This window comes from Symsagittifera roscoffensis, chromosome 1 (genome assembly GCF_963678635.1).
Source record: "Symsagittifera roscoffensis chromosome 1, txSymRosc1.1, whole genome shotgun sequence".
In the NCBI taxonomy this organism is placed as follows: domain Eukaryota; kingdom Metazoa; phylum Xenacoelomorpha; order Acoela; family Convolutidae; genus Symsagittifera; species Symsagittifera roscoffensis.
Genome location: NC_087062.1, coordinates 57,630,576 through 57,655,203, shown reverse-complemented (window position 1 = coordinate 57,655,203; position 24,628 = coordinate 57,630,576). Strand labels below are relative to the sequence as shown.

Genomic DNA, 24,628 nt, shown 5'->3' with positions numbered 1-24,628 from the left:
AACTGATTTTTCCTTTAGACAGCTGTTCTTTTTTTACTAATTTTGTTCGCAAAATTATTTACGGGGAAAAGTGATGCAACCAATTAATTTTCCTCAATTAAATATTCTTGGAGGACTTTTTGAGCGGCAAGTTAGTCGATTAATCATGGACTGATTTGCCGCACTCAAATGAATCACGTTTCCGCGTTGGTCATAATAGATGAATAAGTATAAGGCGCGCCGTTTTACATTATGAATCAGAGACTTTTTAATTCGTGTCGACAATAAAGACTTCGTTGGTTAAGCAAAAACTACATGTTTGGGCAGAAGCAATCAGGCCAATAAACTGCAAATTTAACCTATCAGCGAAAGACAACAAGTCACTCCATGCTTAAACTGAAACAGACACATCTTAATAGCGCGTACGTTCATCCATTTAGAAAAAGAAAATTGGGAACCAAGCAAGCAGAAGCTCAACATAAAAAAGAGGAGCATGGAATATGAAGAAATCATGTTGAGCAATTTTGTTTTTTAAACTTTACAACGTAAAATCACACGTTTAGCCATAATCACACGTACAATAATTATAAAAACAGAAAATGCGAAAGGTCGGGTGAAATGTAAAAGACCCCAGAGCTACAAAAAAATCGATCCGAATCGATTTTAAGTCCATTTAAATCAATTTTGGTAACTTATTTTTTCAATAATTTATTGTTAACACTTCCAAACAAGAATGATAGTTTGGTTGCTAAAATTTCGGCGGGAAGTCTGTTCTGTTATACAGCACGAAAGTTAAAATCTTTTACGTTCAAAACTTGATCATATTGGGTGAATCTGATTCTTTGATTGAAATCAAAATTAGACGAACATTTTTAGTGACGCTAACATAAGAAAATCCGTAGGTCCACATAAATTTTTGCGCAAAACCTGATTTACAATGATAAATTTCTGTAATTCGAGCTCAAAATCGGAATTATACTGACCATTTTCTTGATTTTTTACATAGATTTTAGCCCAATACCTGATATACAACGATATTTTTTAAAAAATATATTTTTGCATATTTTCGAATTTAAAGTCTGATTTCAGTGGAACTTTTTCCTGAATTCTATAATATCTGGCTGAAATGTTTTTATTCACAAAATTGAGACAGAAATATTTCATTTATTTTCTAAAATAGCATGTTTTTTTTTCGCCGTGCTAGCAACAAAATTAATGAAAAGTGATTTAAAATAAATTTTTGAAACACTTAAATGGATCTGCTTGGAGACCTTTTAAAATGGTTTGAAACTGGCTTTAGCGAGATTCAGATGGATATAAGTGAGATTCAGATGGATTTTAGTGAGTCGGAAAATCCATCATAATCTATATAAATCAATTTTTAAAAATAAATCGATTTACATTACGAGGCCAAACTGTGCATTCTGTGCACTATAAATGGGTTCCGCGACAGGTCACAATCAGATTGGTCGCGAAATCCGCAACATTGCTCTTTTTCTTTGATCTTCTTTGCTGTTTTGGATTCCTCAAACAAATACCTGAAACATTGCACCACTCGAAATCGCTCCAAAATTAGGCGAATTTGCGGAATCTGCAACTGCATTTGCGGAATCCAGAATAGTGTGCGGAATCCACAAACAAATCATCAAACATGTCTCTAGTTAAATTGAGCTATTGAGGAATCCGCAAATTGTAAGTGGAATCCGCATTTTATTTGCGGATTCCACTTACATTTGCAAATTCTACCTACAGTTTGCAGATTCCACTTACATTTGCAGATTCCACTAGCATTTTGCGGAATTCACCTACAGATGCAGAATCCAGAACAACTAGCTAAACTTGCTTTTGCGTAATCCGCAACAAAACAACTGTGCCGACAAAATTTACGTTGCAGGTATTTGTACGCGGAATCCACTTACATTTTGGAACATGTTTAAAGATTTGTCTCTGGAATCCAGAAACATACAGACTCAAAATTATGCTCCTATCCAGAGTATAGTATAGCCTCGTAATGTAAAATCCATTTCTGTTCTTAAAACTTACATTGCTAATCAATTTGAATCGATTTAAAATCGGTTCAAAATCAATTTAAGTCAATCCTAAACCATTTTTTGCGACAAATCAGGCAGAGAACGTAGCTCTCTGAAAATGACACAATAAAAGAAGCCAGTGCACGAAAAAAAAATTTGACACAACATGCTGAACGCGAGAAAAAAAAATTTAAACAAAGGTGAGAACAGAAATAAATGGTAGCTGATTATCCTATAGTTGCAATTGCAGGGGTTAAAAAGTTAGCAATCATGTACCTTGAGTTTTGTACTTACATTTGCAAATTCTACCTACAGTTTGCAGATTCCACTTACATTTGCAGATTCCACTAGCATTTTGCGGAATTCACCTACAGATGCAGAATCCAGAACAACTAGCTAAACTTGCTTTTGCGTAATCCGCAACAAAACAACTGTGCCGACAAAATTTACGTTGCAGGTATTTGTACGCGGAATCCACTTACATTTTGGAACATGTTTAAAGATTTGTCTCTGGAATCCAGAAACATACAGACTCAAAATTATGCTCCTATCCAGAGTATAGTATAGCCTCGTAATGTAAAATCCATTTCTGTTCTTAAAACTTACATTGCTAATCAATTTGAATCGATTTAAAATCGGTTCAAAATCAATTTAAGTCAATCCTAAACCATTTTTTGCGACAAATCAGGCAGAGAACGTAGCTCTCTGAAAATGACACAATAAAAGAAGCCAGTGCACGAAAAAAAAATTTGACACAACATGCTGAACGCGAGAAAAAAAAATTTAAACAAAGGTGAGAACAGAAATAAATGGTAGCTGATTATCCTATAGTTGCAATTGCAGGGGTTAAAAAGTTAGCAATCATGTACCTTGAGTTGTGTACATTTTCAAACGACAAAAACTGATTGAAATATTTTTGCTCTAGCAAATCAAATCAATGCAGCATTCGTTTTAAAACAGACTAAAAAGAAGCTAAGAGGCATAATTTTTATGCGCTCCAGTTTTACTAATTTCAACCGAGGCATGGAGTGACTGATACGAGCTATGGCGTAGGATATTATTTTTCAAAAATTTTAGATTTTTAAATAGCAGCTTGTAGTCAGGTGAAGTCTAGTAACTTACTAAACAAAGTGTCAAAACGGAGAATCCCAGCACTTGCACTACAAAGATTTAAACAATGATAATAATTTGAAAAATGGTACTTACTTTGGATTTTCCAAAAAATATTACTGAACTGAAAAATTATTCCTGATCAACTTTTTCACTTATACCTATTGAAATCATGAAAGTTCATTTGAAAAACTCAAAACACAGTCGATGGAAACATTTTTAACACAGAGGCGATGTTTCGCTTCGCAAAGACTTGCAAAATGCTCTATAACCTGCAATAAAAAGTTTGGAAATCAGCCTCGTAGATTCGCAGCTGCGGCTAAGAGACTGCACACTTAGAGTCTACACACTACCCACTCAGCCACGGACGCTTGTTAGACACCAAACACTAGCCACAACAAATAAAGCAGAGAACAGATGGTTTGCAATTTCCGATGCTGCAGTGAAATTTCCAAATAAGTGAAAACTTTTAATGACCACTTTTATTTGAGAGTTGGGTTTAAAAAAAGAAGATTCGTAATAACGCACTATGCTGATTGCAAGTGTGAACAACAGGAAAAATAGAAATTCAGATAGTCAGGCTTGATTATATGTCTTTTTGCGACAAATAGTACAATAAAAATTGCTCGAAGTTTTCTAAAAATAAATTTTGGATTTTTTCATTTTTTCAAAATTTTTCCCGAACGTTTTTTAAAGCTTAATTTCCTTCATGTTTACAGGCATAAAACGTCTCTAAATAAAAGATTTCTTCAACCATAAAAACGTCTACCCTGTGAAAAAGCAGCCGACAAAAAAGTACCAATCGATAGCCCTACAGCTAAGATTGTTCAGAAAAAATTTTTTTGAGTCACACACCTAGGTTTTTTCAAGCGTATGCAGACTTAGATGGAGACTGATACGAGCTATGGCGTAGGATATTATTTTTCAAAAATTTTAGATTTTTAAATAGCAGCTTGTAGTCAGGTGAAGTCTAGTATGACACAATATTGGGTAGAATCAGTATCGCAGTTTTATATGAACAAAAAACGTTGGAAAAAACCGATGAATTCTGTGAACAAACTTTGTAACGAAGAAAAGTCAAATAATTTTGCTAATTGCAAGAAAAAACACAATGGACTTTGATTTGAATTACAAAACAAAACAAAACGTTCTGTTTTTTGCCTATTCAGTCACGATATTAATGAAGAGCAGATAGTTTCACGAGCATTCTTCTTCTCCACGTTGAGATTCCTTGTTCATTTTCACAAGAAAAACTTTATAAAATTTTTCTTACAATGAATATCACCTAATTATGTTCAATTGAAGCACGCAAAACTTGCCGAAAAACTACCGAAAAAAATCGGTTCACCAAAACCAAAAGAGATCATGTAAAACAAAAGCAGAAACTTTAAGAACTCAAACTCGAAGATTATTACAATTATCTGGTTTTGTCTAGTGTTAAGTTTTGTCTACCCGGGTTGACCTTCATGCAAAGAAAATGCTTATCATACAATTCCATACAGGAAGTGTCTGGAAAAATGCTTGTCATACAATTTTCATACAATTTATAAAAATGGTTGAAAAAAGATATGAACTAATTTATGCGGCTGTTTGATTCTAATAAAACATTCTGGTGATGAAAAACCAAGATTTTCGTTTTTTGAAAAAATTGCTTATCAGACAATTGCCATATATGGAAAATGTATGACTCGCATATTTTTGATGTCGACACAAAAAAATATTCCAAGTAATTTCGGCTCCGCCCCAAACTTTTATTTCGTTTTTTTTTTCAACCGCAAATCGAATTTTGTACGCAAACAAACATTTTCCAAAAAATTTTTTGCATGCGAAATTCAATTTTTTGTGTACATAACCAATTTTAAATTATCAGAAATTGTTCAAGGCATACATTAACACGCCATACAAAAGAAATAGGAGTTTTTAGCGTTTTTGAAAAAATTTATAAAGCGAAAAGGAAAAAAAATCCAACATTATCGTATCCAGGAGATACGATGATGTTGGATTTTTTTCCTTTTCGCTTTATAAATTTTTTCAAAAACGCTTAAAACTCCTATTTCTTTTGTATGGCGTGTTTATGTATGCCTTGAACAATGTCTGATAATTTAAAAAATCAAATTTTTTAAATAATCATCGTTGAAAAATTTTGCCTAAGTTTTAAAGTTTGGTACATTCCATATATCATTTGTAAAAGGCAGCTCTAAGACGATTCAAGTCGTTTTCTATGCATTGCAATTGCGTGACTGTCCAAGCTTTGGTGCTTTGAGTAAACCAAGGTCTTTGTCACTTGTGTTCGGTTACAAACACAACCCAAAATTTTTCAGAAATTGAATTTAGAAACAAAAATTTACTTTTTAGTTTATGGAAAAACACCTATCATACAATTTTCATATGGAAAAATGCTTTTCATAGAGATTTCATACAGTTTCCTGTAAGTATGGAATTGCATGAAGTTATATGACAAGAGTTTTCTCATATATGGAAAATGTATGATAAGTTTTGGTCAACCCGGGTGACCGACTTACCATTTTGATGTCTCAAGAAATTTAACAAGTCAAATTTATTGTTCTCAAATCAAGGTAGCAGAACATTAATGACCGAAACGAAAAGGGGGTATTCTCATGACAGAAGACCGAGCGCACAAGAATTCTCAACTAATCACATCTCAACGATCAACAAACAATTGCCCAAAGCTGACTAAATTTGCAGCTTATTTTTATCCGGCGGCTTCATTTTTTTATTCTTCAAAGATTGATTATGGTAAATAAAATAATTTTTGAGATATAGGTACCTCAGGTATGCAAATTTCTCACAAACGAACCATCCCTCAGAAATAATTGGCTAATTTTCGAATAGTTCCTTCAGGCGTGTGGAATTGAGTTGAGAAAAATGCAGTGAAGAGTTTAAATAAGCCGCGTTAGATATGATTGATAATTAGCTGTACTAGCTAAAATCGTCGCAAAATTAGTGAGACAATCAGTTAGCTACCGCTTTCCAAAAAAGGATGTAACAAAACATAGCCAACAGGGAGTCCAAAAATTGTCAAGAAATTTTTTTGAATTGACAATTTCGTTCAATAGCTAGCACAGTTTGAGTAATATTGATCAAAAATGGGACCGGCCTACATGCGTGCTGTTGGAAAATGTATAAATTAAAATCCATTTCTAAAACTAAAATTAGTTTTCAATTTTTCGTGCCATTTCCCCTTTCGCTATCGTAGGGAGGGGCTAAAGTAATTTTATAAATTAATCAAACATCATTAATTAAGACCATTATCCACGAGGGAAAGGATCATGATACTAGCTGTATAGCTCATCACGGCGAACCGATGTTGTGCCCCTGCTTAAACAACAAAATTAAATAAATTAAGTTTTTCCTTTCGTTAATGACACCTTAAAATCCACCCGGTCAAAGATTGAAAATTTCCATCAATTAATTGTCCTCAGCTAATCTTCAAAATTCCAGCAGGTAAACTGTTGATAACACGCAAGTAAGGCTTAGCGAAAAATTGGAACAGTTATGTCAAATTATTGACTTGCCTTCTCAATCTATAAATGTAGCTACTTAGCATTCCTAGAGTTTTAGAAAGAAAAGATGACTTCTGCGTGCCCCTTTTGTTTTGTCGCCAATTACATTGGTACCATGAGATTCCAATGGCGCCTCATGCAACCCGCACTACCGTCGTTCAGGGCTGTATACAGTGACCCTCAAGTTCCAAGGAATAAGTCTTTTTTTTGCCAAGTTTTAATGAATGGCAAATTCTCACAACAAAAAGAAGAAAAGTTTTTTTCTGGGTATTTATTTTTTAAACTATCCCTCACATGCTATAAATAGTACTAAATGATTCTAATTAGCGTCTAGCAACGTGTTAATAGTTACTAACTATCTTGTCTCAAATCAAATTGGAGCGATGTCGAGCCGTATTTAACCACCGCTCATCCATTGCAAAACGCAAAAATTTTGCGTGTTTATTGACCCAAATTGGCAATTTAACAACCGCCATAGCTTTAAGAAAAACTAATACAGAAGAAAAAACATTTTAGTAGATCAGAAAACAACAAATTTTAGACGACAAAAAGTCTGATTAAAAATCCTAGTTAAAAAATCGAAACTTGACTGAAAATAAAACACCCAGCACAAAAAATTCATCCTCTCTTCAGAAGTCGCACTAAAACCGAAAACGAAAAAATTGATAACGAAAGTGTATTTTAGCAGAAAACCCCCTACTAATTCCCAGACAGCACAGGCTAGAAGCGGCTAAGTATTACCAAACCTAGAGTCTATTGCATGTATTTGGTATGCAGCAATCGAATGACATAATAAATCAAATGCAATTTCAAGTAAACTATTCTTTTTAATCGATTTTTTTGCCAATTATTTAATTTTTTACCCCAAATTTTTTTGCTCAATACAATTGCCGGCACTAAATTTTAGAAGAAATAATCGTTTTTGATGGGTTATATCGAAAAACATTAAATCAGAAAATTCAACTTTTATAATACATTTAACCACGAGAATCAAAATTTAGGGGATTTCAATATTGGAAAGTCCGTTATAATCTATTTTAGTTTATTTTTGGTTTCAAAACAATTGATTGTTTTTGTTCATAAAATACATAAAACTCAATTGTTGTTTGTAATTGAGAATTATTTCCTCTATTTTTTGCAGCGTTCTGCAAAACTAGGAGCCGAACGAACGGTGCATATACAAAACAGTACCATAAAAAACAATCCCAGGCAAAAAGGTCCGAAACATCAAAAAAGATCTAAAAAACATGATGGTTGACTTTCATTTTCATCATATAAGTGGATAACGCAACTATGCTAATCAGATTTTTCTGACAATCAACATTTTTTAGGCTTCAGAGTACTAAAAACCATTGCGACTTTACGTAATTTACCAGCGCATGAAAGAATTTGGAAGGAATTTGATTCAAAAAGTCCAGTTTGGAATTCTGCTCTAATATTTTTTGCTGGTCTACAGGCCAAAATAAGAGTCAAAGTAGCACTTTTCGCTTAATTTTTTTAAAACTTAGTTATGAACTAATATTGTACACAAAAAAGTGCTAATAATGAGCTAACTGAGCTTATAATGTACACTGATAATTTTTCCTGCTTCCTGGATCTCAGCAAGTTAAACGAGTTTTCAAAATATTAATTTTGGTTGTTTCGAGTTTTCCTGTCTGCTGTGGATAAAATTTTGCTTCTATTTTACAGTGTTCTGTTTATTGCATCGCAATGTTTGAAAACTGTGGACAATTTTTTAGATCTACAAAAAAGATACGGAATAAAAAAATTGGTGAAAAGCTGGAAGATACGATTTCCGAGGCATCGTCAATGAAGTTTTATAAATTTATATGGAAACACGAATGAAAACAGTCATTTTTGGTCAAAGCCAATTTGTAAATTTTACATATTACACGCTAAAGTGTTACAGAAAATGATACACAAAAGTCAATGAAATGCTAAACATCTGCAATAAGTTCTAAAAATGTTTTTGTCTGAAATCAATAATCTTACACTTAAACATTAAGCTTTCCACAGATAAAGGCGTTTTAATTTTGCAAGTCCACTGGGTTATATTTATATAAAAACAAGTATATAGTCAGCAGCTATGCAATGAACACAGATTTTTTACAACAGAATTTGAAAACCTTTTGATTTCTCTTGCTGTTTTTTGGGTACTTGAGAAAGACATTTCATATTCAAAAATTGAGTAGAATGCGCAAGAGTAAAACGTGAGATTTGTTCAAAGAATACTAAATTAAGACCGGGTGGTCAGAAGGAACAACCACTCGGCCGTTAAATAGTTTGAAAAACAAAATAATTCAGCACAATTCAGCTACTAGAGACCTTTCAGCTACCCGTGCCCAGTAAGTTGTCTAAAATGTATCTGAAATAATCTGTTTTAGATCTAAATTTCAGATCTAAAATAGTTTGTGATTGGCTGAAATAACGCTTGGATGCTTTAATGATTGGTTATTTCAGATCTAATTTCAGATCTGAAATTTTGTTTTTCTTGGTTATTTCAGATCTGAAAAAATCTATTTCAGATCTAACTTCAGATCTGAAAAAAAAAAGAATTACAGATCTGAGAATAAACGTATGCAAGAATTAAAAATTTTCAGATCTTGCACAGAAAATCATCTGGGTATGGGTACTTTTAATCAAACTTGTTATCAAGTTCTAACCAAAAATTTCCCGTTTCTGGAATCTTGTGCTCATTCACCCATTTGTCTGAATCACCATCAACAGGCTTTTCATTTGACACCACTTTGACCTCATCCAACAAATTTTGTTCAGTTTTTTCTAAAATCAGACAAAAAACAACTTATGCTAAAGTAGTTCCTCCCTGTCGCTTCATTACGACGCCAAGCTGGGTTTTATAACTGAGCACAAAAGTCTATTCGCTTGCTTTGGAGTTCCACAGACAGGTGAGTTACCTGTGTTTGAAACTATTGAAGCTAGAATCCAAAGACATTGGGCGCCACACATAATTCTCACAGTTGTTTTCTGTATGTTGAACCCAATGGCAAATGATAAATCATTGTCTAGTAATGTTTGAACATCTGCTTCTCAATTTTAATTTTTCTAATCGATTTCTCTGGAATTTTTTTTAAGTTTGACGGAAATTAGCAGCAATTTACGCAAAGTACGTTTATTATCCAGCAAACTACCCTAGCTTGGCGACGTGATCTAGGTGAGGTTTAACAGAAAGAGAATATAAAAACCAAAATAATCGATTACGATCACAATTATGAGTTTTTACTCAGACCAGGTTTTGGAAGATTTGAGGAGTAGTCACAACTCGCAATAAAAAAGTTAGTAATCAATAATATGCTAAATTTGTAATTTGACTCCATGAAATTATAAATGAATTGGTTGTAGCCAAGTAAAATTGATATAAATGTTGTTATTTTCTCATCAAAACAACGAAATCTAATTTCAAGTGATTATAGTCCATTATAATTGATTTTTTAAACAACTTTGCAAAACTTTATCGATGATTCATCAGGTTTTAAAAAAATTTTGAGCTTTCATTATTTCATTATTTATCCTGATTTTGTTTTAAATTTCTATGGAGTTTTCAAGAAAAATAGAAAAGTTTCACTCCCATTTTTATGTTTGACCATAAAAATTGGAGTTCGACCACCTGCCGACCCAAAGGGTCCTCCTGAGGTACTTTTTAAAAAATCTATTTTTGGTTGACCCCAAAACTTTTCTATTTCAGGTTAATGCATTTTTGGACCAAAAATTGTTAATGTTCAAGCTGTTTTTGAAACGAGCTTTTCGAATTCTGACGTGTTTCCTTAATGGAATAAACTAAACTCGCTTCTTGATCAAATTAAAAAGTAAAAAAGACTGCTCGTATTAGGGCGAAGCCCTGAAAGTTCCGACTGCCTTTTAAGGTCTATGGAGCATTAATAACATGAAAAGTTTAAATAAAATGAAAAAAATTTTATTTTTTTTTAATTGAGATTTTTTGTGAAAACATACCCCACACGTCATATTAAGTACAAAGTGATAAATTTTGCTCCTATTAACAAATCAATTGAAGCATATAAGCTTCCTTGAACCAATTTGGAACGATTTTTCAGACGGATTAAATCTCGCTTACCAGCGCGTTAACTGTGAAAATATCGCGCGTTACCTGTCCCAAATTGGCCAAAATGGCAACTTTTAAACCCCCATGTCTTTACAAAAAAAGATCACAAGTCAATTATCTTTTCAAATTTAAGCTCAAGACAACAATAGCTTTCAAATGATAAAAAAAATCCGTCAAAAATAGCTAGTTAAAAAGTCGAAATTCGTCTGAAGAAAAAAAACCCACACCGAGCACAAATATTCCGTAACTTTCGTTAGGAAAGTCGGAACAAGACTGCTCGTATCAGGGCAAAGCCCTGAATGTTCTGACTATCTTTTAAGGTTTATGAGCAGTACCAATAAAAAAAAATTAAATGTTTAAAATAAAATGAAATTATTATTATTTTTAAAAATATGAATTTTTTAATGAAAATCATCCCCCCACACGCCATATAAAGTACAAAGGATATATTGGATCCTTGTAACAAATCATTTATGGCAAATAAGCTTTATTCAACCAAATGGAACGATTTCTGAGACGGATTAAATCTTGCTTACCAGCGCGTTAACTGTGAAAATATCGCGCGTTAACTGTCCCAAATTGGCCAAAATGGCAACTTTTAAACCCCCATGTTTTTACAAAAAAAATCACAGGTGAAATATCTTTTCAAATTTAAGCTCAAGACAACAATAGCTTTCAAATGATTTTAAAAAATCCGTCAAAAATAGCTAGTTAAAAAGTCGAAATTCGTCTGAAGAAAAAAACCCACACCGAGCACAAATATTCCGTAACTTTCGTTACGAACGTCGGAACAAGACTGCTCGTATCAGGGCAAAGCCCTGAATGTTCCGACTATCTTTTAAAATTTATGAGCAGTACTAATAAAAAAAATTAAATGTTTAAAATAAAATGAAATTATTATTTTTTTAAAAATATGAATTTTTTAATGAAAATCATCCCCCCACACGCCATATAAAGTACAAAGGATATATTGGATCCTTGTAACAAATCATTTATGGCAAATAAGCTTTATTCAGACGGATTAAATATCCGCTTACGCGTTAATAGCGCGAAAAATATCGCTCGTTAATTGTCCTAAATTGGGCAAAATTGCAATCATTAGACCCCCATAACTTTACGAAAAATGATCACAGGTGAAATATCTTTTCAAATTTGAGCTCAGGACAACAATAACTTTCGAATGATAAGAAAAATTTTGTCAAAAATGGCGAGCTAAAAAGTCGAAATTTGTCCAAAGAAAGAAAAACCCTTCCCGAGGACAAATATTCCGTTACTTTCGTATCGAAAGTCGGAACAACACTAAAACTTCAACAAAAGTTTATTTACCTAATCAAACAGTAAGAAAACTATTCGGTGTTGTTACGAGAGGAATGCTCATTCACTATCAAATTGAAGTGGTACACAGAAGGGAACTTCATTGCAAACGTTAAGCTCGTATAAAAACACGCTAATGTAATTTTCAAAGAGCTGACGGCGAAAATATGGAGCAACTATCCTGCATAAAAATGAAGACAGAATTAGGTAGCCTAAAATATACAATATTGATTGATTAGGCACATAAGAAAGCTCAACACGGTCCACGTGAACATGCAGCGCAAAATTCACTTCATTGGAATAAAATTTCAATTTGTACAGATTCAACCTTGTCCGAGTATCACATAGAGAAAAATTCACTGGAAAAAAATTATAATTTGTGGGTCATAGAGCGGATGAATTATGACAAATTGTTTCACGCCAAATCAGAGCAAAAAGAACAATTTGTGTTATTTTTTCTTTAAAAACACAAAATAATTGTTTTGCCCAGGTTTGTTTTGCCCAGAGATCGCAAAATATCTATTTTTTGTAAGAAACTCACGAAGTGTTTAAAAACTACAATACCTCCTTTTTTAACTCTAATTGAAACTTTCTTTGCAGTTTTTGGTAAAACTCGCAAGAGATATGATCTGAAGTTGCATCTACAAAATAAAACATAAATATTGAGCACTTACTTGTATGTTCCAGATCATACTAGCACTGTTAGCACCTTTCAGGGAAAAGAAAATAAAACATCGGCATAGTTTGCCAAATCTATTTTCGTCTCACACTGTTCACCTTCTCGCAAACGGATTTCCGCAAACACACCACATAAGCAAACGGATTTCCAAAAACACACCACATAAGGACTCTATGCTACATGTACATGTTATTCAATATTCCAACCAATCGATTGAATTAGACAGCTGTCTTTATATAGAATCCTTTGCCAATCATAACGCAGGCCTTGGAAAATGCTATAAGCTTATGCAATCTTTTGGGCGTTAAAGTTTTCTGCTTAAGATAATGTTCTGGAAAAACATAAGATTTTCGTCTGGAACGGAAATCGCGAATACATTAACTTTTTTTTGTGTCGGTGTTTGGCGAACACTCACTACTTCATACTACGTTTACAATTAGTGAGCTTAATGAAATTGTTCCCAATTTGAATATTATTTGCACCGCCGGCGCTCAAGAAAATTTCACCAGTAACAGCAGCCGTCTGTATTTCTGACGATTACTGTGCGAACTATCTGATTCTCATCTTCCTCATGCAACCAGACTTTTCAAAGCATATGCAATACAGCAAACTTTCCTCTCTTTTGAAAAATCCATGTGTTTCACCTATATTCAAAACCGGTGAATCACCTATATTCCATGTGTTTCACCTATATTCAAACTTGATATCGAATGCTATCGGCCTGACAGTCATGTTCACTCAATTATACGAATTTTTCAAAACAAAAGTGTTATTAAAGCAGTTCCAAAACAAACATTGAGCTCAAATAAAAACAAAACTCTACTGAAAACTTTTTCTCAAATTTTCACAAAAAAAAAACAAATAAAGCTTTTCGAAGTTCGAAAAAGTTTGTAATCATTTTATTAAACAAAATGAGGAAAACAAGAGATTTTCATGATAAGCCAGAAAACTTTTGTACACTTGTGCAACTATAGGTCAATCGAGTTTTTGCTGCTTTTATTACTAGAGAGTATAATTTGCCTTCATCTAGGCAAATGAGTTTCAATTGAAATGAGAAAAATCTAAGTCTGCATCTGAAAATAATGAAAAGAGATGGGATTTTTTAGATACGCGGTTACTGTGCAAGTAGCGCAGAATGTTCCGACCATAGTCATAAAATAATACAAAAATTTTTTGAAATTAGTGTTTTTTCTGTTTGGTCTGATAAAAAAAACTGAACGAAAAATTAAAATAAGGCAAATGCGACAGTCATAGTCAAATAGACCAATGGAAAAACAGTTTTTATAGAAAAATGGCTAGAAAAACAAAGAAATCGTGAAAAACGTTTTCAAAAATTTTCTAAACTTGTTTCTAATTTTTTGGAGAAATTTTTGATTTTTTGAAGTTTTCATTCATAAAATGGCGCTAAAAACTTCAAAAACTTATTTTACTTGAGTAAAACTAAGTTTTAACGGCTTAGTTTTAGCTTAAATAAGCTATTGTAGGCCTGCACGCTCACATTATTAGCTCGAAATATTGTACCAACAATGAAAAATCTCAAACCGGTTTTTCTCGACAGCGAAAGGGTTTTCAAAAATTTTAATGTTGTTCGAATTACGACTAAAATGACTTTAATATGGTTTATCACTCGGTCTATCCCGTTGATTATTTGTGGTAATTGATTTTGCGTAGAAAAAAATTTAAAAAATAAAACTCACCCGAATACAAAGTTCTATCACAATTTTCGAGTGGTCAGAGTGACTATAAACCATAGAAGTATTTTCACTCCGCTCTTTCATACTTAAACACTCTTTACAATCCCACTATCACAGCATAGACTTCAGCAGAAATGATAGAAAGATGCAACTTCTTTAAGATGCCATTCTTGTGATCTTATTGCAGAACAAATACAAGCAACAATTTCTGCACAGTGTACTGAGTACTAAGATGACAAGTTTGCAGCCAAAAATGAAACGACCGAGAAGTTAACTTCAAAATTTGATTCTCGAAATCAAGACAAAAGCAAACAAGACTGCTCGTATCAGGGCAAAGCCCTGAATGTTCCGATTGACTTTTAAGGTCTATGGAGCAGTGATAACATGAAACTTTAAAAGTAATAAAAAAAATTTTTTTTTTAATTTGAGATTTTTTGTGACATATTCTCCCACTCGTCATATTAACTACAATGTGATAAATTTTGCTCCTATTAACAAATCAATTAAGGCAGATAAGCTTCCTTGAACCAATTTGGAACGATTTTTTCCATACGGATTAAATCTCGCTCACGCGCTAATAGCGCGAAAAAATTGCACGTTTCTTGTCATAAATAGGCCAAAATGACAACCTTTAAACCCCCATGACTTTACTAAAAATGATCACAGGTGAAATATTTTTTCAAATTTGAGCTCAGGACAACAATACCTTTCGAATGATATGAAAAAATTCCGTCAAAAATGGCTAGTTAAAAAGTCGAAATTTGTCTGAAGAAAAAAAACCCTCCCCGAGCACAAATATTCCGTTACTGTCGTATCGAAAGTCGGAAAAAAACGAGCTTATAAACAAAGTATATATACAATAGAAACCTAGTGGAACCAGTTCTAAACTAGTATTTATGAACCAATTATATTATTGATAAAACTCTCTCTATAAAATAGTACTAACTAACCAATCATATTCCATCGCTAACATTGACACTTATTTGTAAGTGCTGAAACTACTTGTAGTTTCAGCACCACAACAATTTGAATAAATCTTAAACTACAGTTGATCTCCTTCTGGATAAGCTCCAAGAACTAACTCGCAAAAACGAGTATACACTAGATCTATTGAGACTAGAAGATATAAGAGTAAAATAAAGATTGGTATTAGACTAAGAAGTTGCAAGAACCTATCCGGTCGAAAACATGATAGCGTGACGAACAGACGATGTACCTTATCTGAAATTACTCTATGAGTACAGTACCTCGTACATAACTCACTAGATCTAATAGTTAGGATGGAATAAAATGATTACCCGGGTCGAGGTTGTGGTTTTATGATCAGACGGTCGCGACCAAATTTTGGAACTTCCAGACTGCCGCGACGAAAATTGGATATTTTCAGACCGCCTTGACCAAATTTTGGTGTTTCCAGACTTTGCGGACCGAGGCAATGAGTCCGCAACCGGCGCGACCGAAGGAAATTTAACCGCGAAGGGCACGACCAAAGGAAAGTTAACCGCGACCGAAAGAAAGTCCGCGACGGTCTATAAATTAGTCGCGGCATGATCGAAAATATAGAAGCGGACCTCGACCCGGGTAATTAAATGAAATAGAACGGCTACTAATCAGTTACATCCGAGGTTTTCGGAGCTTCAAGCAGGCGCGATGCCACTACAGTACTTGGCACCTGCTGTAGAAAAATAACTGATTTTTCCTTTAGACAGCTGTTCTTTTTTTACTAATTTTGTTCGCAAAATTTTTTTCGGGGAAAAGTGATGCAACCAATTAATTTTCCTCAATTAATTATTCTTGGAGGACTTTTTGAGCGGCAAGTTAGTCGATTAATCATGGACTGATCTGCCGCACTCAAATGAATCACGTTTCCGCGTTGGTCATAATAGATGAATAAGTATAAGGCGCGCCGTTTTACATTATGAATCAGAGACTTTTTAATTCGTGTCGACAATAAAGACTTCGTTGGTTAAGCAAAAACTACATGTTTGGGCAGAAGCAATCAGGCCAATAAACTGCAAATTTAACCTATCAGCGAAAGACAACAAGTCACTCCATGCTTAAACTGAAACAGACACATCTTAAGAGCGCGTACGTTCATCCATTTAGAAAAAGAAAATTGGGAACCAAGCAAGCAGAAGCTCAACATAAAAAAGAGGAGCATGGAATATGAAGAAATCACGTTGAGCAATCGTGCACATTTTTGTTTTTTAAACTTTACAACGTAAAATCACACGTTTAGCCATAATCACACGTACAATAATTATAAAAACAGAAAATTCGAAAGGTCGGGTGAAATGTAAAAGACCCCAGAGCTACAAAAAAATCGATCTGAATCGATTTTAAGTCCATTTAAATCAATTTTGGTAACTTATTTTTTCAATAATTTATTGTTAACACTTCCAAACAAGTATGATAGTTTGGTTGCTAAAATTTCGGCGGGAAGTCTGTTCTGTTATACAGCACGAAAGTTAAAATCTTTTACGTTCAAAACTTGATCATATTGGGTGAATCTGATTCTTTGATTGAAATCAAAATTAGACGAACATTTTTAGTGACGCTAACATAAGAAAATCCGTAGGTCCACATAAATTTTTGCGCAAAACCTGATTTACAATGATAAATTTCTGTAATTCGAGCTCAAAATCGGAATTATACTGACCATTTTCTTGATTTTTTACATAGATTTTAGCCCAATACCTGATATACAACGATATTTTTTTAAAAATATATTTTTGCATATTTTCGAATTTAAAGTCTGATTTCAGTGGAACTTTTTCCTGAATTCTATAATATCTGGCTGAAATATTTTTATTCACAAAATTGAGACAGAAATATTTCATTTATTTTCTAAAATAGCATGTTTTTTTTCGCCGTGCTAGCAACAAAATTAATGAAAAGTGATTTAAAATAAATTTTTGAAACACTTAAATGGATCTGCTTGGAGACCTTTTAAAATGGTTTGAAACTGGCTTTAGCGAGATTCAGATGGATATAAGTGAGATTCAGATGGATTTTAGTGAGTCGGAAAATCCATCATAATCTATATAAATCAATTTTTAAAAATAAATCGATTTACATTACGAGGCCAAACTGTGCATTCTGTGCAATATAAATGGGTTCCGCGACAGGTCACAATCAGATTGGTCGCGAAATCCGCAACATTGCTCTTTTTCTTTGATCTTCTTTGCTGTTTTGGATTCCTCAAACAAATACCTGAAACATTGCACCACTCGAAATCGCTCCAAAATTAGGCGAATTCGCGGAATCTGCAACTGCATTTGCGGAATCCAGAATAGTGTGCGGAATCCACAAACAAATCATCAGACATGTCTCTAGTTAAATTGACCTATTGAGGAATCCGCAAATTGTAAGTGGAATCCGCATTTTATTTGCGGATTCCACTTACATTTGCAAATTCTACCTACAGTTTGCAGATTCCACTTACATTTGCAGATTCCACTTACTTTTTGCAGATTCCACTAGCATTTTGCGGAACTCACCTACAGATGCAGAATCCAGAACAACTAGCTAAACTTGCTTTTGCGTAATCCGCAACAAAACAACTGTGCCGACAAAATTTACGTTGCAGGTATTTGTACGCGGAATCCACTTACATTTTGGAACATGTTTAAAGATTTGTCTCTGGAATCCAGAAACATACAGACTCAAAATTATGCTCCTATCCAGAGTATAGTATAGCCTCGTAATGTAAAATCCATTTCTGTTCTTAAAACTTACATTGCTAATCAATTTGAATCGATTTAAAATCGGTTCAAAATCAATTTAAGTCAATCCTAAACCGTTTTTTGCGACAAATCAGGCAGAGAACGTAGCTCTCTGAAAATGACACAATAAAAGAAGCCAGTGCACGAAAAAAAATTTGACACAACATGCTGAACGCGAGAAAAAAAATTTAAACAAAGGTGAGAACAGAAATAAATGGTAGCTGATTATCCTATAGTTGCAATTGCAGGGGTTAAAAAGTTAGCAATCATGTACCTTGAGTTGTGTACATTTTCAAACGACAAAAACTGATTGAAATATTTTTGCTCTAGCAAATCAAATCAATGCAGCATTCGTTTTAAAACAGACTAAAAAGAAGCTAAGAGGCATAATTTTTATGCGCTCCAGTTTTACTAATTTCAACCGAGGCATGGAGTGACTGATACGAGCTATGGCGTAGGATATTATTTTGCAAAAATTTTAGATTTTTAAATAGCAGCTTGTAGTCAGGTGAAGTCTAGTAACTTACTAAACAAAGTGTCAAAACGGAGAATCCCAGCACTTGCACTACAAAGATTTAAACAATGATAATAATTTGAAAAATGGTACTTACTTTGGATTTTCCAAAAAATATTACTGAACTGAAAAATTATTCCTGATCAACTTTTTCACTTATACCTATTGAAATCATGAAAGTTCATTTGAAAAACTCAAAACCCAGTCGATGGAAACATTTTTAACACAGAGGCGATGTTTCGCTTCGCAAAGACTTGCAAAATGCTCTATAACCTGCAATAAAACATTTGGAAATCAGCCTCGAATTACAAAAGTTAGACTACCTCGTAGATTCGCAGCTGCGGCTAAGAGACTGCACACTTAGAGTCTACACACTACCCACTCAGCCACGGACGCTTGTTAGACACCAAACACTAGCCACAACAAATAAAGCAGAGAACAGATGGTTTGCAATTTCCGATGCTGCAGTGAAATTTCCAAATAAGTGAAAACTTTTAATGACCACTTTTATTTGAGAGTTAGGTTTAAAAAAAGAAGATTCGTAATAACGCACTATGCTGATTGCAAGTGTGAACAACAGGAAAAATAGAAATTCAGATAGTCAGGCTTCATTATATGTCTTTTTGCGACAAATAGTACAATAAAAATTGCTCGAAGTTTTCTAAAATAAATTTTGGATTTTTTCATTTTTTCAAAATTTTTCCCGAACGTTTTTTAAAGCTTAATTGCCTTCATGTTTACAGGCATAAAACGTCTCTAAATAAAAGATTTCTTCAACCATAAAAACGTCTACCCTGTGAAAAAGCAGCCGACAAAAAAGTACCAATCGATAGCCCTACAGCTAAGATTGTTCAGAAAAATTTTTTTTGAGTCACACACCTAGGTTTTTTCAAGCGTATGCAGACTTAGATGGAGACTGATACGAGCTATGGCGTAGGATATTATTTTTCAGAAATGTTAGATTTTTAAATAGCAGCTTGTAGTCAGGTGAAGTCTAGTATGACACAATATTGGGTAGAATCAGTATCGCAGTTTTATATGAACAAAAAACGTTGGAAAAAACCGATGAATTCTGTGAACAAACTTTGTAACGAAGAAAAGTCAAATAATTTTGCTAATTGCAAGAAAAAACACAATGGACTTTGATTTGAATTACAAAACAAAACAAAACGTTCTGTTTTTTGCCTACTCAGTCACGATATTAATGAAGAGCAGATAGTTTCACGAGCATTCTTCTTCTCCACGTTGAGATTCCTTGTTCATTTTCACAAGAAAAACTTTATAAAATTTTTCTTACAATGAATATCACCTAATTATGTTCAATTGAAGCACGCAAAATTTGCCGAAAAACTACCGAAAAAAATTGGTTCACCAAAACCAAAAGAGTTCATGTAAAACAAAAGCAGAAACTTTAAGAACTCAAACTCGAAGATTATTACAATTATCTGGTTTTGTCTAGTGTTAAGTTTTGTCTACCCGGGTTGACCTTCATGCAACGAAAATGCTTATCATACAATTCCATACAGGAAGTGTCTGGAAAAATGCTTGTCATACAATTTTCATACAATTTATAAAAATGGTTGAAAAAAGATATGAACTAATTTATGCGGCTGTTTGATTCTAATAAAACATTCTGGTGATGAAAAACCAAGATTTTCGTTTTTTGAAAAAATTGCTTATCAGACAATTGCCATATATGGAAAATGTATGACTCGCATATTTTTGATGTCGACACAAAAAAATATTCCAAGTAATTTCGGCTCCGCCCCAAACTTTTATTTCGTTTTTTTTTCAACCGCAAATCGAATTTTGTACGCAAACGAACATTTTCCAAAAAAATTTTTGCATGCGAAATTCAATTTTTGTGTGCATAACCAATTTTAAATTATCAGAAATTGTTCAAGGCATACATTAACACGCCATACAAAAGAAATAGGAGTTTTTAGCGTTTTTGAAAAAATTTATAAAGCGAAAAGGAAAAAAAATCCAACATTATCGTATCCAGGAGATACGATAATGTTGGATTTTTTTTCTTTTCGCTTTATAAATTTTTTCAAAAACGCTTAAAACTCCTATTTCTTTTGTATGGCGTGTTTATGTATGCCTTGAACAATGTCTGATAATTTAAAAAATCAAATTTTTTAAATAATCATCGTTGAAAAATTTTGCCTAAGTTTTAAAGTTTGGTACATTCCATATATCATTTGTAAAAGGCAGCTCTAAGACGATTCAAGTCGTTTTCTATGCATTGCAATTGCGTGACTGTCCAAGCTTTGGTGCTTTGAGTAAACCAAGGTCTTTGTCACTTGTGTTCGGTTACAAACACAACCCAAAATTTTTCAGAAATTGAATTTAGAAACAAAAATTTACTTTTTGGTTTATGGAAAAACACCTATCATACAATTTTCATATGGAAAAATGCTTTTCATAGAGATTTCATGCAGTTTCCTGTAAGTATGGAATTGCATGAAGTTATATGACAAGAGTTTGCTCATATATGGAAAATGTATGATAAGTTTTGGTCAACCCGGGTGACCGACTTACCATTTTGATGTCTCAAGAAATTTAACAAGTCAAATTTATTGTTCTCAAATCAAGGTAGCAGAACATTAATGACCGAAACGAAAAGGGGGTATTCTCATGACAGAAGACCGAGCGCACAAGAATTCTCAACTAATCACATCTCAACGATCAACAAACAATTGCCCAAAGCTGACCAAATTTGCAGCTTATTTTTATCCGGCGGCTTCATTTTTTTATTCTTCAAAGATTGATTATGGTAAATAAAATAATTTTTGAGATATAGGTACCTCAGGTATGCAAATTTCTCACAAACGAACCATCCCTCAGAAATAATTGGCTAATTTTCGAATAGTTCCTTCAGGCGTGTGGAATTGAGTTGAGAAAAATGCAGTGAAGAGTTTAAATAAGCCGCGTTAGATATGATTGATAATTAGCTGTACTAGCTAAAATCGTCGCAAAATTAGTGAGACAATCAGTTAGCTACCGCTTTCCAAACAAAACATAGCCAACAGGGAGTCCAAAAATTGTCAAGAAATTTTTTTGAATTGACAATTTCGTTCAATAGCTAGCACAGTTTGAGTAATATTGATCAAAAATGGGACCGGCCTACATGCGTGCTGTTGGAAAATGTATAAATTAAAATCCATTTCTAAAACTAAAATTAGTTTTCAATTTTTCGTGCCATTTCCCCTTTCGCTATCGTAGGGAGGGGCTAAAGTAATTTTATAAATTAATCAAACATCATTAATTAAGACCATTATCCACGAGGGAAAGGATCATGATACTAGCTGTATAGCTCATCACGGCGAACCGATGTTGTGCCCCTGCTTAAACAACAAAATTAAATAAATTAAGTTTTTCCTTTCGTTAATGACACCTTAAAATCCACCCGGTCAAAGATTGAAAATTTCCATCAATTAATTGTCCTCAGCTAATCTTCAAAATTCCAGCAGGTAAACTGTTGATAACACGCAAGTAAGGCTTAGCGAAAAATTGGAACAGTTATGTCAAATTATTGACTTGCCTTCATCAATCTATAAATGTAGCTACTTAGCATTCCTAGAGTTTTAGAAAGAAAAGATGACTTCTGCGTGCCCCTTTTGTTTTGTCGCCAATTACATTGGTACCATGAGATTCCAATGGCGCCTCATGCAACCCGCACTACCGTCGTTCAGGGCTGTATACAGTGACCCTCAAGTTCCAAGGAATAAGTCTTTTTTTTGCCAAGTTTTAAAGAATGGCAAATTCTCACAACAAAAAGAAGAAAAGTTTTTTTCTGGGTATTTATTTTTTAAACTATCCCTCACATGCTATAAATAGTACTAAATGATTCTAATTAGCGTCTAGCAACGTGTTAATAGTTACTAACTATCTTGTCTCAAATCAAATTGGAGCGATGTCGAGCCGTATTTAACCACCGCTCATCCATTGCAAAACGCAAAAATTTTGCGTGTTTATTGACCCAAATTGGCAATTTAACAACCGCCATAGCTTTAAGAAAAACTAATACAGAAGAAAAAACATTTTAGTAGATCAGAAAACAACAAATTTTAGACGACAAAAAGTCTGATTAAAAATCCTAGTTAAAAAATCGAAACTTGACTGAAAATAAAACACCCAGCACAAAAAATTCATCCTCTCTTCAGAAGTCGCACTAAAACCGAAAACGAAAAAATTGATAACGAAAGTGTATTTTAGCAGAAAACCCCCTACTAATTCCCAGACAGCACAGGCTAGAAGCGGCTAAGTATTACCAAACCTAGAGTCTATTGCATGTATTTGGTATGCAGCAATCGAATGACATAATAAATCAAATGCAATTTCAAGTAAACTATTCTTTTTAATCGATTTTTTTGCCAATTATTAAATTTTTTACCTAAATTTTTTTGCTCAATATAATTGCCGACACTAAATTTTAGAAGAAATAATCGTTTTTGATGGGTTATATCGAAAAACATTAAATCAGAAAATTCAACTTTTATAATACATTTAACCACGAGAATCAAAATTTAGGGGATTTCAATATTGGAAAGTCCGTTATAATCTATTTTAGTTTATTTTTGGTTTCAAAACAATTGATTGTTTTTGTTCATAAAATACATAAAACTCAATTGTTGTTTGTAATTGAGAATTATTTCCTCTAATTTTTGCAGCGTTCTGCAAAACTAGGACCCGAACGAACGGTGCATATACAAAACAGTACCATAAAAAACAATCCCAGGCAAAAAGGTCCGAAACATCAAAAAAGATCTAAAAAACAGTCTCATACAAAAAAAAACAGAATCGTGCAAAAGTAACTGTTCCTCATTTTGAGTTTTCTGTAGGGTCAGTGGTAAATCTTTTTACAACTGGCTGATTAGCAGAATAACTTGGAAAATGAACAACTGTTTCTCGGTTCAAATCACGCTCAATACGAAGCCAAACTGTGTATTTTGTGAATTGTAAGCGTATTTCGGAACCAACAAGGACGCTCCTTTTGTTCTTTTTTTGTTCTCTCTTTTTCTTTGATCGTTCCGACAAAATTTTAATGTTTAGAAAATTGTCTCTGGAATCCAGGAACGTGCAGACTGAAAATTGAGCGCTTATCCAGTGCAGAGTTTGGCGTCGTTTTGCTGGGTTGCAAAAATTGTCTGTCGTGGCGTTACGTCAAAAACTGCTGCTCGATCTTTGAGCGTTTTTTAAATTACGGTTTTCGATCTCAGCCGCATCGGGAAAGTGGCTGTGATCTCAACGAAGTCCTCTTTTCTACGCACACGTAAATTGTAACTAATTTGTGCGCAGCGCCAAGAAAATAAGTTTTCTGACAGTGTTCGGTGTTTAATAAAATCATACCCTGCAGAATAGTAACTCTTAGAATTTTTGTTAGTAAATACAATTTCCACCAATAGTTAGTGAGTTTCGTTTCTATTGAGTTTTGCCAAGTTTTCGCAAATGAAGCAATTGGAACAACCGGTCTCTTTTTGCATAGAATAAATAAAGAATCTTTTTTTTGTAAATTACCTTAACTTTTATGTTTCTCGTATTATTGCTTTGAATGAGTGGCCTTTATACTACTCATTGTCATCCAGATTACCTGGAATCAAAATGTCTTTAATCCGAGACAAGTTTTCAATAAATTTCTGAAACAATTATCACTTCGATTATTGGGACTGATTTTTGGACTTTTTTCGTGATTATTTTTGGGACGGTTTTGTGTGGGACTGTTTTTTGTACTTTGCTATGGTTTTTCGGAATTTTAAGTACAGGAATGTTTTGTATTGGACTGCTTTGTACAGGCACGGAACCAACATATTCATTCCCGTGTACACCACCACCCAAATATTCGACATCCGCTTCTATTTTCACAAGCGACCCCCTGTTGCCCGATTTGACAAAAAAAAAGAAACGTACAATCGATTTTTAATCAGTTATAATCGAATATTTTTGTGAAGACTGACAATGAAAACTATCCTAAGATA

General features: G+C 33.5%; 1 protein-coding gene across 2 annotated transcripts in view; it reads right to left on the bottom strand.

Annotated features, from left to right (window-relative positions):
- Window positions 1-24,628, bottom strand: part of LOC134846248 (potassium voltage-gated channel subfamily KQT member 1-like) — a 75,236-nt gene that overhangs the window by 50,376 nt on the left and 232 nt on the right. The window contains exon 1 of one of the 2 annotated variants that reach the window (XM_063863532.1): window positions 5,642-5,729. The exons of the other annotated variant lie outside the window; for it this stretch is intronic. The gene's annotated coding sequence lies outside the window, so the exon portion shown is untranslated. Of the gene's footprint in view, window positions 1-5,641; window positions 5,730-24,628 lie in introns of those variants that run through there. 2 annotated transcript variants of the gene reach the window in all.